The sequence below is a fragment of the Crinia signifera genome, chromosome 19, assembly GCF_055691185.1.
Source record: "Crinia signifera chromosome 19, ASM5569118v1, whole genome shotgun sequence".
Lineage (NCBI taxonomy): Eukaryota > Metazoa > Chordata > Amphibia > Anura > Myobatrachidae > Crinia > Crinia signifera.
Window position 1 is genome coordinate 140,744,599 of NC_139226.1, and position 16,378 is coordinate 140,760,976.

Sequence of the window (16,378 nt, forward strand, 5' to 3'; positions counted from 1 at the left end):
CCCACCCTGCTGTGCACTATCCTCACCCACCCACCCACCCTGCTGTGCACTATCCTCACCCACCCACCCACCCTGCTGTGCACTATCCTCACCCACCCACCCACCCTGCTGTGCACTCTATCCTCACCCACCCACCCACCCTGCTGTGCACTCTATCCTCACCCACCCACCCACCCTGCTGTGCACTCTATCCTCACCCACCCACCCACCCTGCTGTGCACTCTATCCTCACTCACTCACCCACCCACCCTGCTGTGCACTATCACTCCCGCCCTCCCTGCTCTGCACTATCATTTACTCACACCTTCCCGCCCTGCGAGCAAATTTCAGTCCCCCTTGGCAACGAGCAATTTCAGTCCCCCTTGGCATCGAGCATGAAGCCCATGGCATCGAGCATGAAGCCCCTGGCACCGAGCATGTAGGTAAGTGGCACTTATGTGTTAAATGTGTAATGGACATTACGATTTGTTAAATAGTGTGCGATGGGCATTGCGGTGTGTTAGTATGCGACGGGCATTGCGGTGTGTTAGTATGCGACGGGCATTGCGGTGTGTTCTATAGTATGCAATTGGCATCATGTGTGGCCTTATGTGTAATTGTCATTATGGCATGTGGCTTTATGTGTAATTGGTATTACAAAGTTTGCTAAAATGTGCAATGGGCATTACAGTGTGTGGTATAATGTTGGGCCGTGCCCACTTTTCACGGAGCAGGCGCCTCACCTACTACAAATTGGGGGGGGGGGGGGCGAGAAACATGCCCTTGCTCCGGGCACCGTGGCACCTAGCTACACCACTGGATAATACATAAGTAATATAGGGGCGGGCGGCTGATAATAAATCAGTTATATAGCCTGGCGGGCGGGTGGGCAGCTGATTAATCAGTAATATAGCCGGGCGGGTGGCAGGGAAGATGTGCGCCCGCCAATGCTGCTTCTCTCACCCTCCCTTCCCCAGTGACTGACACATCCAGGGGTTGTCATTTACCCCTGGATTCACACCCAAACAGGTTTATGTAATTATGTCTGATTATCATAATCAGACATAATCACATAAATCTGTTTGGGGGTGACACTGCCACTTTTTCCACTTTTTACGAGTAAATGACAACCCCTGGATTAATGTCAGTCCTGGTGTCTCTGGCCACATGTATATGCCGCTGCCCGGTGTATAATGCCCACGTGTATATGCCGCTGCCCTGTGTATAATGCCCATGCGTAAATGCCGCTGCCTTGTGTATAATGCCCACGCATATATGCCGCTGCCCTGTGTATAATGCCCACGCATATATGCAGCTGCCAGTGTGTATAGTGCCCGGGGGTAACATATAGCAATTTAGGGGGCGCCAAAATGAGATTATATCTTGCCCCCCCAACCTAAAAACGTTCCAGCGCCTCTGCATACATATACATACATACACACACATACATACATAAATACATAGACATACAAACATACATACACACACATACATACAAACACACACACATACATACATACATACATAGACACATGCATTCAGACAAATACATACATACATATACACACATACATACATACATACATACATACAAACATACATACATACACAGACATACCCACACACACACACACACACACATACATACACACACACACACACAGACATACATACATACACACACATACACACACACACACACACACACATACATACACACATACATACACACATACATACATACATACATACATACATACATACATACACACAAAATTACTTTAAGTGCTGATTTAAATGTTGTTATTTAGTATCATCCCCAATATCACACGCCACTGGCTGGGCCTAATTCAGCTTCAGTTGTAGTTTTATGAGGGGCATGCAAGCATGGGACAAGGCCATGCTAGAGTTTGTGACCACATTGCTATGGTGCGAGTGCTTCGCTACACACAGAGTCGGTGCAAGGCACCGGAGCGCCCCAGGCGTGGTGTGCCCCGGCGCTCACTCGCTCCACGGGAGGGGTGGGGTTGAAGCGTCCGCCGCTACACTCCACGGCGAGGTGGGGGGGGGCAGGGAGAGTGAAGGAGCGGGGGGGTTGTGGGGGCGGGGGTGATAGTACCCACGTGGTATACAGTACACAGGTGCAGCAGAGTGTGGTGCATTATACATTACACAGTGATGGGCATGAGGCACAGAGGGGCTGGGGCTGATAGTACACACGCGGGGCTGGGGTGATAGTACACACATGGTATACAGTACACAGGTGCAGCAGAGTGTGGTGCATTATATATTACACAGTGATGGACATGAGGCACAGATGGGCTGGGGGTGATAATACATACATGGTATACAGTTCACAGGTGCAGCAGAGTGTGGTACATTATACATTACACAGTGATGGGCATGAGGCACAGATGGGCTGGGGTGATAGTACACACATGGTATACAGTACACAGGTGCAGCAGAGTGTGGTGCATTATATATTACACAGTGATGGACATGAGGCACAGAGGGTCTGGGGGTGATAGTACACACATGGTATACAGTACACAGGTGCAGCAGAGTGTGGTGCATTATATATTACACAGTGAGGACATGAGGCACAGAGGGGCTGGGGGGGATAGTACACACATGGTATACAGTACACAGGTGCAGCAGAGTGTGGTGCATTATATATTACACAGTGATGGACATGAGGCACAGAGGGGCTGGGGGGGGATAGTACATACATGGTATACAGTACACAGGTGCAGCAGAGTGTGGTACATTATACATTACACAGTGATGGGCATGAGGCACAGATGGGCTGGGGTGATAGTACACACATGGTATACAGTACACAGGTGCAGCAGAGTGTGGTGCATTATATATTACACAGTGATGGACATGAGGCACAGAGGGTCTGGGGGTGATAGTACACACATGGTATACAGTACACAGGTGCAGCAGAGTGTGGTGCATTATATATTACACAGTGAGGACATGAGGCACAGAGGGGCTGGGGGGGATAGTACACACATGGTATACAGTACACAGGTGCAGCAGAGTGTGGTGCATTATATATTACACAGTGATGGACATGAGGCACAGAGGGGCTGGGGGGATAGTACACACGTGGTATACAGTACACAGGTGCAGCAGAGTGTGGTGCATTATATATTGCACAGTGATAGACATGAGGCACAGAGGGGCTGGGGGGATAGTACACACATGGTATACAGTACACAGGTGCAGCAGAGTGTGGTGCAGTATATATTACACAGTGATGGACATGAGGCACAGATGGGCTGGGGGTGATAGTACACACGTGGTATACAGTACACAGGTGCAGCAGGGTGTGGTGCATTATATATTACACAGTGATGGACATGAGGCACAGAGGGGCTGAGGGGGATAGTACACACATGGTATACAGTACACAGGTGCAGCAGAGTGTGGTGCATTATATATTACACAGTGATGGACATGAGGCACAGAGGGGCTGGGGGGGATAGTACATACATGGTATACAGTACACAGGTGCAGCAGGGTGTGGTGCATTATATATTACACAGTGAGGACATGAGGCACAGAGGGGCTGGGGGGATAGTACACACGTGGTATACAGTACACAGGTGCAGCAGAGTGTGGTGCATTATACATTACACAGTGATGGACATGAGGCACAGAGGTGCTGGGGGGATAGTACACACGTGGTATACAGTACACAGGTGCAGCAGAGTGTGGTGCATTATATATTACACAGTGATGGACATGAGGCACAGATGGGCTGGGGGGGGGGGTAGTACACACGTGGTATACAGTACACAGGTGCAGCAGAGTGTGGTGCATTATATATTACACAGTGATGGGCATGAGGCACAGATGGGCTGGGGTGATAGTACACACATGGTATACAGTACACAGGTGCAGCAGAGTGTGGTGCATTATATATTACACAGTGAGGACATGAGGCACAGAGGGGCTGGGGGGATAGTACACACGTGGTATACAGTACACAGGTGCAGCAGAGTGTGGTGCATTATATATTACACAGTGATGGACATGAGGCACAGATGGGCTGGGGGTGATAGTACATACATGGTATACAGTACACAGGTGCAGCAGAGTGTGGTGCATTATATATTACACAGTGATGGACATGAGGCACAGAGGGGCTGGGGTGATAGTACACACGTGGTATACAGTACACAGGTGCAGCAGAGTGTGGTGCATTATATATTACACAGTGATGGACATGAGGCACAGATGGGCTGGGGGTGATAATGAGATTTATGTCTTACCTGGTAAATCTCTTTCTTCGAGGACATCATGGGCCACAGCGTTACAGTGGGTAGTAAGGAGATGGGAGAGCACCAGCACCCTAGAGGTTAAACTTGAACTGCCTCCCAGGCAGCCGGGCTCCTCCCCTCCTCTACCCCGCCTCCAGGCCAGGAAGCTCAGTTTTTTTAACAAGCCAAGGCAGGAGACAAGATAGAAGGAAGAGAAGCACCGCACAGAAACACATTCTGAACATGTTAGTACCCTCAACCGAGGGATAATATAACATAATCATAACTTAACCATAACGGAAGTAAAGCAGGCGCGGCAGGGAGGGATCCCTGTGGCCCCTGATGTCCTCGAAGAAAGAGATTTACCAGGTAAGACATAAATCTAATTTTCTCCTTCGGGAGACATCAGGGGCCACAGCGTTACAGTGGGACGTCCTAAAGCAGCCACCTATGGGTGGGGACGCGCCTGTGCCGCAGCCAACACACTCTGGCCAAAGGCCGAGTCCTGGGAGGCAAACGTGTCAAAAGCGTAAAAACGCAAGACAGTAATGGCGGACGACCAAGTCGCCGCCCTGCAAATTTGCTCAACTTTAGCACCGCCTCTTACAGCCCAGGACACCTCCACAGACCTAACGGAATGTGCCTGAATCCCTGCCGGAACCGGGAGGGAGGTGTCCAAATATGCCTGCCAGAGCGACTCTAGCGGGCAGTAGTTTGCGTAGAGGCGGGCCACCCTCTCATCCGAACACCATATAGTACAAAGAGAGAGAGAGAGTCTGACTAGTGCAACAGCCTAGAACGGTGCACATAGCACATAAATACGCCCCGGCCGGACAACGTCCAAGGAGGACCAAGCCGTAGTAACAACAGACTGTCTAAATGCCGGAACAATAATGTCCTGGTTGACCTGAAAGCCGGACACCACTTAAGGTAGTTGAGAAGGGACGGTAGGAAAAACCGCCCGGTTATAACCAAGAACCAAGGACTTACAGGACAGAGCTGACAGGTCAGAGACTCCCCTGGCCAAAGCTATCGCCAACAAGGAAACAATCTTCCAGGCGAGTCAACACAGGTCCACCGACCGCAAGGGCACAAAAGGTGGGCCCTGAAGAAGTCAGGATTAGAGAGATCCCAGGGGGCAACTGGGGTAACTAAGGGAGGCTGGATATGCAAGACATCCTGCAGGAATGTACAGACATCCGTCGACAGGGCCACCCGTCGACAGAACAAGATGTGCAAGGCTGAAATCCGAACCTTTAAAGATGATCAACGCAACCCAGCCTCCAGACCCTTCTGCAAGTAGGACAGAACCCTAGCCAGGTAGTAAGTCCCGGAATCTGAAGCGTAGGGTTTGCAGCAGGAAAAGTAAGCCCTCCATATGCGATGGTACACCCCATCTAGGGAGGTTTCCTCGCCCTGAGCATGGTGGAGTGAAACCCGCTGGGTCTTACCCGGGAGGTCTCAACAGCCACCCCGTCAAAGCCAAGTGCCTCAAAGCCGAAAGAGAGAGGCGGACCATGAGAGCATGCCTGTGTCCAGGGGTAAGCGAATAGGAGGGGCTACTGACTGCAGATCCGAAAACCAGATCCGTCTAGGCCAAGGTGGAGCAACCAGAATCAATGTGTCGCCCTCCGGCTTCAGCTTGCGAGACATTCGCAAAAGGAGGAAAGTGGTGGAAAGGCGCCATCAGTGTGGACGGCCACGGAGCGGACAGGGCGTCTACCAGGCAAGCCCCCCCCTCCGGGTCGCAAGACCAGGACCCGCACAGTGGTGGTTTGAGGGTGTGGCGAGAGGCTGTCAAGGCCACCTCGGTTGGGCCCCACCGTTGTACCAGCATCTGAAACATCACTCTAAGGAGGGTCAAGTCGTCGGCATCACAGGTCTGACGGCCGAGGAAGACCGCCACCCAATTCTGGACTACCAGGATAAAAATTTCTGAAAAAGCAGGGATCATCTCTGAAAGATGCCGGATGCTTCTGTCATAGTGGGCTGACAACTAGTGCCACCCTGGTGGTTAACATATGCCACCCTTGTCGCAATGTCCGACTGGACTTGCACCGGCCAACCCCTAAGTTAGGGTTCCGCCAAGCGGACTGCCCGGAAGATTGTCTTTAGTTCGAGGACGATGATGGAGGGCTGGGCCACTAGAGTGGTCCAGAGACCCTGGAACGACCTTTGAGAAGTGACCACCCCCCAAACACGGGAGGCTAGCATGCATGGCTCCAGTAGCGAGGTCCCGTCCAGAAGCCCCCAGGAAAGGGGGGCCCTGCTGGAGACCAGGCGAACTTCTGGGCATGGATATTGTGGGAGGAAACCGGAGTACCAGGAGTAAACCCACGCAAGTCTGGGGAGAATATACAAACTCCGCACAGTTAGGGCCATGGTGGGAATCGAACCCATGACCTCAGCGCAGTGAAGCAGTAATGTTAACCACTACACTATCCGTGCTGCTCCTTGGACAGTATTGTAGAGGGTTGGTATGGAACTGAGCCTATTCTGCCAATTCGAAGGCCGATCCACCAACCCCAGGGACCCCACGCAGGCATGCACAGACACCTGCCAGGGGGACAAGAGATGTCTGATCCTGGACTGTAGAGCCAGATGGCAATCCCCCAGAAGGGATATCCTCTGCCGAATGGTATCTAAACCGGCCCCCATATTTGGCACTGGCCCAAATAAAAAGGAACCCTCAAAAGGGACTTTGAGTTCAGGCCTTCCAAGAGCACAGACACTGGTATGTGTGTGCAGCTATGGCCGAGGGTGACCCTCTGGAGGCGATTGGTGTAATTTCCAGAGCCGTCACCCCCAGGTAAAGTGTCACCTGATACTCAATAGGAGGCAGCAGGGTTTCCTCCGACACCCCTTATGCAGCGTCCGCTGTGAGAGAAGTTGCTCACGCAACTAAGGCCTTAGCCACCCAAGCAGATGCCTGGGGCAGGAGTGCGTCCACTTTAGGGACAGTCTCCCAGGGGACTATGTCCTCCTGTGGAAGGGGGTAAAAGGAAGGGAAACCGCCGATGGCAAGCTAAACTTCCTGTTAGGAATCTCCCAACTGATGACCTTAGTCGAGTTGATTTACGGAATATGCCCAGAATACACCTAGGGAGACACCCAAAGGTGTAGGCGGCTCAGCGGGGTCGTTTAAGGTAAGGACCTATTTGACAGCTGAGACCAAGGTCAAGACGAGGTGGGGGGGATTCACCTTATCACAGGCCCCCCATCTTCCATACCGTCGTCGACGGTCCCCTCTAGACAATGCTAATCCCAGGTGTCCTCCTCTCTGTGTCTGCTGACGGAGGAGTCTGGATGACGGGGGTATCTGCGTCTACCTGCAGGTACAGAGCGCTTCCACTGTGCGGGGAGCTACACCCGCCAAGGATGGGGACGGCATTTCTGGGGACCTTGTCTGGAGGCAGATAAGCACTCAGCCAAGGGATGAGGCTGCTACTGCTACTAGCTGCACCGGCAACGGAGTAAAGAACGTGGCCCAAGCAGGCTCCTGTTTTCTAGAGGAGGCTGTACCTGTGGGCATCGCCCAGGCATTGTAGCAGCCTGCGTATAAGCCGTCCTGTACTAGTAATGGGGGCATAGGCCAACATTACAGGATGTACAAGACATCCGCGCCGGAGCCCCAGAGTCACTGGGACTGGTACTCCTGGAAGACGTTGCAGTATTATAGCACTGTGAACCGGCTGCTAAAGCACAGGTAAGACAATGTACTACAAGTATAGAAGGCATACAATGCCATAGAATAGGCGGGTAGCCTATATGGTACCGCTAACACAGTATTCTCTGACCAACAGAGATAGTGTTCAAACCATACACCGTAAGCTGGTACTACGTATACCTTGCGGTGGCGTAGACATTTGGCCCATTTGTACGGCTAACACAGCATACTTCTGTTTTAAATTTTGCATTGTGGGAAGAAACCGGAGTTCACGGAGTAACCCCACTAAAACACGGAGAGAACGTACAAACTCTGCACAGTTAGGGTCATAGTGGGAATTGAACCCACGACCCGAGCTGTGCTGCCCCCACAGTACGCAGTAAGCTAGTACTAGGCAGATATAGCAATCATTGGCAGGCAGCCTTTCTGACAGGCAGTGATAGTGTTACACAGTGCACAGCCAGCCTGTGATATACATACAATGCAGTGATATAGACAGTGCAGTGATATACATACAATAGACAGCTGCCGTGATATAGACCGGCAGTCTATACGGTACAGACAATGCAGTATGCATCTGAGCCAGCTTGTAATAGACATACAAAGCAGTGATATAGACATACAGTGCAGTTATATATACACAGGTGCAGTGGATATACTGGCAGTCTATATGATACAGACAACGCAGTCTGCATCTGACAGCCAGCTTGTATCTGACAGGCAGATAACTGCAGAGTTTGGGTCATGTTGGGAATCGAACCCATGACCTCTGCACTGTGATGCAGCAATGCTAACCATTACACCATCCGCTCTGTCCTTTATGCTTCCGACAGGCAGTGATGGTGTTAATTCACAGGATACAATGTTGCACTTGGCTCTGCTGTGCCCACAGTTTGAACTCTGTCTGCTCTGTAACCTGACTCCTGGAGGAGATTATTACAGGGGAGCCCAGGCAGTGAAGGAGTGGAACCCCAGACTGGCTTGATAAGCTCTCTGTGTCCCTCCACACATGTTAAGTCAGCATGACCTAACCAGCAATACATGGCCATATAGTACAGTGTAACACAGATTAAACTGACAGGCAGCTAAACTGTTAACAAACAATGCAGCATACAAGGGCAATGCAATTAATGGCACAAGGCTCCTTTCAGAGCACAGTACTGTACAGTTTCCCGAAGGAGGGGTACAGGGGGGACATGCCCAAATGACCTGGCAGTGAAGGAGTGGAACTCCGGGTGGCTATGAGCTCCTCCGTGTCCCTCCTCACATGTTGCAGGCAGGCAGGAAGGGATCTCAGTGGCGGGAACTCTCTGTGTGATAAACACAGTTCCCTGCCTACTGTCCCCGGGTGGAGAGGCTGATGTGGGGGGAGCCTTCTCCCCCTGCTGACAAATGGCCCCCAGGGAGGTGTCCACATGCGGCGCAGGTAAAAATGGCAGGGGTCCGGCGCAACCGGGCGGCCCCGCATACCTAGCGCCGCTGCCCACAAACCGTTTCCCTGGTGGTCCAGCGGGAGCGGGTGGCGAACCAGCCGTCCGCTTGTCAGCGCAGTCGGCGGTCCCCCCCGCCGAACTGCTGCAGCCGCAATGCCCAGCAAGCGCAATCGCGCGCGCTCCCAGCGGGGAGCGCGTTACCTTTGTCAGGTCCCCGGCGTCCGGTGGCGGCTGTGGCTCCCCAGTGCCCGGGGGCCGCTGCAGGTCCCCACCCTCGAGTGGCGATGCAGCTCCGGACCCGGGTGATGGAGCAGCAGCGCAGGTGTCTGTGCAGACCCCCAGTGCTGCTGCTCTGTCACTGACACAAGTCAGTGTAAAAGAAAAATGAAAAATAAAATATAAAAATCAAGTTAGGCTGCTAAATAGCAGCCCCTCTATTAGGTGCATCTGGCTCCTGCCAGCACCCGAAAAAACTGAGCTTCCTGGCCTGGAGGCGGGGTAGAGGAGGGGAGGAGCCCGGCTGCCTGGGAGGCAGTTCAAGTTTAACCTCTAGGGTGCTGGTGCTCTCCCATCTCCTTACTACCCACTGTAACGCTGTGGCCCCTGATGTCTCCCGAAGGAGAAAGTACATACATGGTATACAGTACACAGGTGCAGCAGGGTGTGGTGCATTATATATTACACAGTGATGGGCATGAGGCACAGATGGGCTGGGGTGATAGTACACACATGGTATACAGTACACAGGTGCAGCAGAGTGTGGTGCATTATATATTACACAGTGATGGACATGAGGCACAGAGGGTCTGGGGGTGATAGTACACACGTGGTATACAGTACACAGGTGCAGCAGAGTGTGGTGCATTATATATTACACAGTGAGGACATGAGGCACAGAGGGGCTGGGGGGGATAGTACACACATGGTATACAGTACACAGGTGCAGCAGAGTGTGGTGCATTATATATTACACAGTGATGGGCATGAGGCACAGATGGGCTGGGGTGATAGTACACACGTGGTATACAGTACACAAGTGCAGCAGGGTGTGGTGCATTATATATTACACAGTGATGGACATGAGGCACAGATGGGCTGGGGGGATAGTGCACACGTGGTATACAGTACACAGGTGCAGCAGAGTGTGGTGCATTATATATTACACAGTGATGGACATGAGGCACAGAGGAGCTGGGGGTGATAGTACACACGTGGTATACAGTACACAGGTGCAGCAGAGTGTGGTGCAGTATATATTACACAGTGATGGACATGAGGCACAGAGGGGCTGGGGGGATAGTACACACGTGGTATACAGTACACAGGTGCAGCAGAGTGTGGTGCATTATATATTACACAGTGATGGACATGAGGCACAGAGGAGCTGGGGGGATAGTACACACGTGGTATACAGTACACAGGTGCAGCAGAGTGTGGTGCATTATATATTACACAGTGATAGACATGAGGCACAGAGGGGCTGGGGGGGATAGTACATACATTGTATACAGTACACAGGTGCAGCAGGGTGTGGTGCATTATATATTACACAGTGAGGACATGAGGCACAGATGGGCTGTGGGGGATAGTACACACATGGTATACAGTACACAGGTGCAGCAGAGTGTGGTGCATTATACATTACACAGTGATGGACATGAGGCACAGATGGGCTGGGGTGATAGTACATACATGGTATACAGTACACAGGTGCAGCAGAGTGTGGTGCAGTATATATTACACAGTGATGGACATGAGGCACAGATGGGCTGGGGGGATAGTACACACGTGGTATACAGTACACAGGTGCAGCAGAGTGTGGTGCATTATATATTACACAGTGAGGACATGAGGCACAGAGGGGCTGGGGGTGATAGTACACACGTGGTATACAGTACACAGGTGCAGCAGAGTGTGGTGCATTATATATTACACAGTGATGGACATGAGGCACAGATGGGCTGGGGGTGATAGTACATACATGGTATACAGTACACAGGTGCAGCAGAGTGTGGTGCATTATATATTACACAGTGAGGACATGAGGCACAGAGGGGCTGGAGTGATAGTACACACGTGGTATACAGTACACAGGTGCAGCAGAGTGTGGTGCATTATATATTACACAGTGATGGACATGAGGCACAGATAGGCTGGGGGGACAGTACATACATGGTATACAGTACACAGGTGCAGCAGAGTGTGGTGCATTATACATTACACAGTGATGGACATGAGGCACAGATGGGCTGGGGGGATAGTACACACGTGGTATACAGTACACAGTTGCAGCAGAGTGTGGTGCATTATATATTACACAGTGATGGACATGAGGCACAGATGGGCTGGGGTGATAGTACACACGTGGTATACAGTACACAGGTGCAGCAGGGTGTGGTGCATTATATATTACACAGTGAGGACATGAGGCACAGAGGGGCTGAGGGGGATAGTACACACATGGTATACAGTACACAGGTGCAGCAGAGTGTGGTGCATTATATATTACACAGTGAGGATATGAGGCACAGAGGGGCTGGGGGGATAGTACACACGTGGTATACAGTACACAGGTGCAGCAGAGTGTGGTGCATTATACATTACACAGTGATGGACATGAGGCACAGATGGGCTGGGGGGGGGGTAGTACACACGTGGTATACAGTACACAGGTGCAGCAGAGTGTGGTGCATTATATATTACACAGTGATGGGCATGAGGCACAGATGGGCTGGGGTGATAGTACACACATGGTATACAGTACACAGGTGCAGCAGAGTGTGGTGCATTATATATTACACAGTGAGGACATGAGGCACAGAGGGGCTGGGGTGATAGTACACACGTGGTATACAGTACACAGGTGCAGCAGAGTGTGGTGCATTATATATTACACAGTGATGGACATGAGGCACAGATGGGCTGGGGGTGATAGTACATACATGGTATACAGTACACAGGTGCAGCAGGGTGTGGTGCATTATATATTACACAGTGATGGACATGAGGCACAGAGGGGCTGGGGGGATAGTACACACGTGGTATACAGTACACAGGTGCAGCAGAGTGTGGTGCAGTATATATTACACAGTGATGGACATGAGGCACAGAGGGGCTGGGGGGATAGTACACACGTGGTATACAGTACACAGGTGCAGCAGAGTGTGGTGCATTATATATTACACAGTGATGGACATGAGGCCCAGATGGGCTGGGGGGATAGTACACACGTGGTATACAGTACACAGGTGCAGCAGAGTGTGGTGCATTATATATTACACAGTGAGGACATGAGGCACAGAGGGGCTGGGGGGATAGTACACACGTGGTATACAGTACACAGGTGCAGCAGGGTGTGGTGCATTATATATTACACAGTGATGGACATGAGGCACAGAGGGGCTGGGGTGATAGTACACACGTGGTATACAGTACACAAGTGCAGCAGGGTGTGGTGCATTATATATTACACAGTGATGGACATGAGGCACAGATGGGCTGGGGGTGATAGTACATACATGGTATACAGTACACAGGTGCAGCAGGGTGTGGTGCATTATATATTACACAGTGATGGACATGAGGCACAGAGGGGCTGGGGGGATAGTACACACGTGGTATACAGTACACAGGTGCAGCAGAGTGTGGTGCATTATATATTACACAGTGATGGACATGAGGCACAGATGGGCTGGGGTGATAGTACACACATGGTATACAGTACACAGGTGCAGCAGAGTGTGGTGCATTATATATTACACAGTGATGGACATGAGGCACAGAGGGGCTGGGGGGGATAGTACATACATGGTATACAGTACACAGGTGCAGCAGGGTGTGGTGCATTATATATTACACAGTGATGGACATGAGGCACAGAGGGGCTGGGGGGATAGTACACACGTGGTATACAGTACACAGGTGCAGCAGAGTGTGGTGCATTATATATTACACAGTGATGGACATGAGGCACAGATGGGCTGGGGGTGATAGTACATACATGGTATACAGTACACAGGTGCAGCAGAGTGTGGTACATTATACATTACACAGTGAGGACATGAGGCACAGAGGGGCTGGGGGGATAGTACACACATGGTATACAGTACACAGGTGCAGCAGGGTGTGGTGCATTATATATTACACAGTGATGGACATGAGGCACAGATGGGCTGGGGGTGATAGTACATACATGGTATACAGTACACAGGTGCAGCAGGGTGTGGTGCATTATATATTACACAGTGATGGACATGAGGCACAGAGGGGCTGGGGGGATAGTACACACGTGGTATACAGTACACAGGTGCAGCAGAGTGTGGTGCATTATATATTACACAGTGATGGACATGAGGCACAGATGGGCTGGGGTGATAGTACACACATGGTATACAGTACACAGGTGCAGCAGAGTGTGGTGCATTATATATTACACAGTGATGGACATGAGGCACAGAGGGGCTGGGGGGGATAGTACATACATGGTATACAGTACACAGGTGCAGCAGGGTGTGGTGCATTATATATTACACAGTGAGGACATGAGGCACAGATGGGCTGGGGGTGATAGTACACACGTGGTATACAGTACACAGGTGCAGCAGAGTGTGGTGCATTATATATTACACAGTGAGGACATGAGGCACAGATGGGCTGGGGGTGATAGTACACACGTGGTATACAGTACACAGGTGCAGCAGAGTGTGGTGCATTATACATTACACAGTGATGGACATGAGGCACAGATGGGCTGGGGGGGGGGTAGTACACACGTGGTATACAGTACACAGGTGCAGCAGAGTGTGGTGCATTATATATTACACAGTGAGGACATGAGGCACAGATGGGCTGGGGGTGATAGTACACACGTGGTATACAGTACACAGGTGCAGCAGAGTGTGGTGCATTATACATTACACAGTGATGGACATGAGGCACAGATGGGCTGGGGGGGGGGGGGATAGTACACACGTGGTATACAGTACACAGGTGCAGCAGGGTGTGGTGCATTATATATTACACAGTGAGGACATGAGGCACAGATGGGCTGGGGTGATAGTACACACATGGTATACAGTACACAGGTGCAGCAGAGTGTGGTGCATTATATATTACACAGTGATGGACATGAGGCACAGAGGGGCTGGGGGGGATAGTACACACGTGGTATACAGTACACAGGTGCAGCAGAGTGTGGTGCATTATATATTACACAGTGAGGATATGAGGCACAGAGGGGCTGGGGGGATAGTACACACGTGGTATACAGTACACAGGTGCAGCAGAGTGTGGTGCATTATACATTACACAGTGATGGACATGAGGCACAGAGGGGCTGGGGGGATAGTACACACGTGGTATACAGTACACAGGTGCAGCAGAGTGTGGTGCATTATATATTACACAGTGATGGGCATGAGGCACAGATGGGCTGGGGTGATAGTACACACATGGTATACAGTACACAGGTGCAGCAGAGTGTGGTGCATTATATATTACACAGTGAGGACATGAGGCACAGAGGGGCTGGGGTGATAGTACACACGTGGTATACAGTACACAGGTGCAGCAGAGTGTGGTGCATTATATATTACACAGTGATGGACATGAGGCACAGATGGGCTGGGGGGATAGTGCACACGTGGTATACAGTACACAAGTGCAGCAGGGTGTGGTGCATTATATATTACACAGTGAGGACATGAGGCACAGAGGGGCTGGGGTGATAGTACACACGTGGTATACAGTACACAGGTGCAGCAGAGTGTGGTGCATTATATATTACACAGTGATGGACATGAGGCACAGATGGGCTGGGGGGATAGTACACACGTGGTATACAGTACACAGGTGCAGCAGGGTGTGGTGCATTATATATTACACAGTGATGGACATGAGGCACAGAGGGGCTAGGGGTGATAGTACATACGTGGTATACAGTACACAGGTGCAGCAGGGTGTGGTGCATTATATATTACACAGTGATGGACATGAGGCACAGAGGGGCTGGGGGGATAGTACACACGTGGTATACAGTACACAGGTGCAGCAGAGTGTGGTGCATTATATATTACACAGTGATGGACATGAGGCACAGAGGTGCTGGGGGGATAGTACACACGTGGTATACAGTACACAGGTGCAGCAGGGTGTGGTGCATTATATATTACACAGTGATGGACATGAGGCACAGAGGGGCTGGGGTGATAGTACACACGTGGTATACAGTACACAGGTGCAGCAGAGTGTGGTGCATTATATATTACACAGTGATGGACATGAGGCACAGATGGGCTGGGGTGATAGTACACACATGGTATACAGTACACAGGTGCAGCAGAGTGTGGTGCATTATATATTACACAGTGATGGACATGAGGCACAGAGGGGCTGGGGGGGATAGTACATACATGGTATACAGTACACAGGTGCAGCAGGGTGTGGTGCATTATATATTACACAGTGAGGACATGAGGCACAGATGGGCTGGGGGTGATAGTACACACGTGGTATACAGTACACAGGTGCAGCAGAGTGTGGTGCATTATATATTACACAGTGAGGACATGAGGCACAGATGGGCTGGGGGTGATAGTACACACGTGGTATACAGTACACAGGTGCAGCAGAGTGTGGTGCAGTATATATTACACAGTGATGGACATGAGGCACAGATGGGCTGGGGGTGATAGTACACACGTGGTATACAGTACACAGGTGCAGCAGAGTGTGGTGCAGTATATATTACACAGTGATGGACATGAGGCACAGAGGGGCTGGGGGGATAGTACACACGTGGTATACAGTACACAGGTGCAGCAGAGTGTGGTGCAGTAGAGTGTGGTGCAGTATATATTACACAGTGATGGACATGAGGCACAGAGGGGCTGGGGGGATAGTACACACGTGGTATACAGTACACAGGTGCAGCAGAGTGTGGTGCAGTATATATTACACAGTGATGGACATGAGGCACAGAGGGGCTGGGGGGATAGTACACACATGGTATACAGTACACAGGTGCAGCA

At 51.1% G+C, this 16,378-nt stretch overlaps 1 protein-coding gene across 1 annotated transcript in view; it reads right to left on the reverse strand.

The window, feature by feature from the left end:
* Positions 1-16,378, reverse strand: part of LOC146043111 (ATP-dependent RNA helicase DDX25-like) — a 58,846-nt gene that overhangs the window by 41,784 nt on the left and 684 nt on the right. The gene's annotated exons all lie outside the window — the stretch shown is intronic.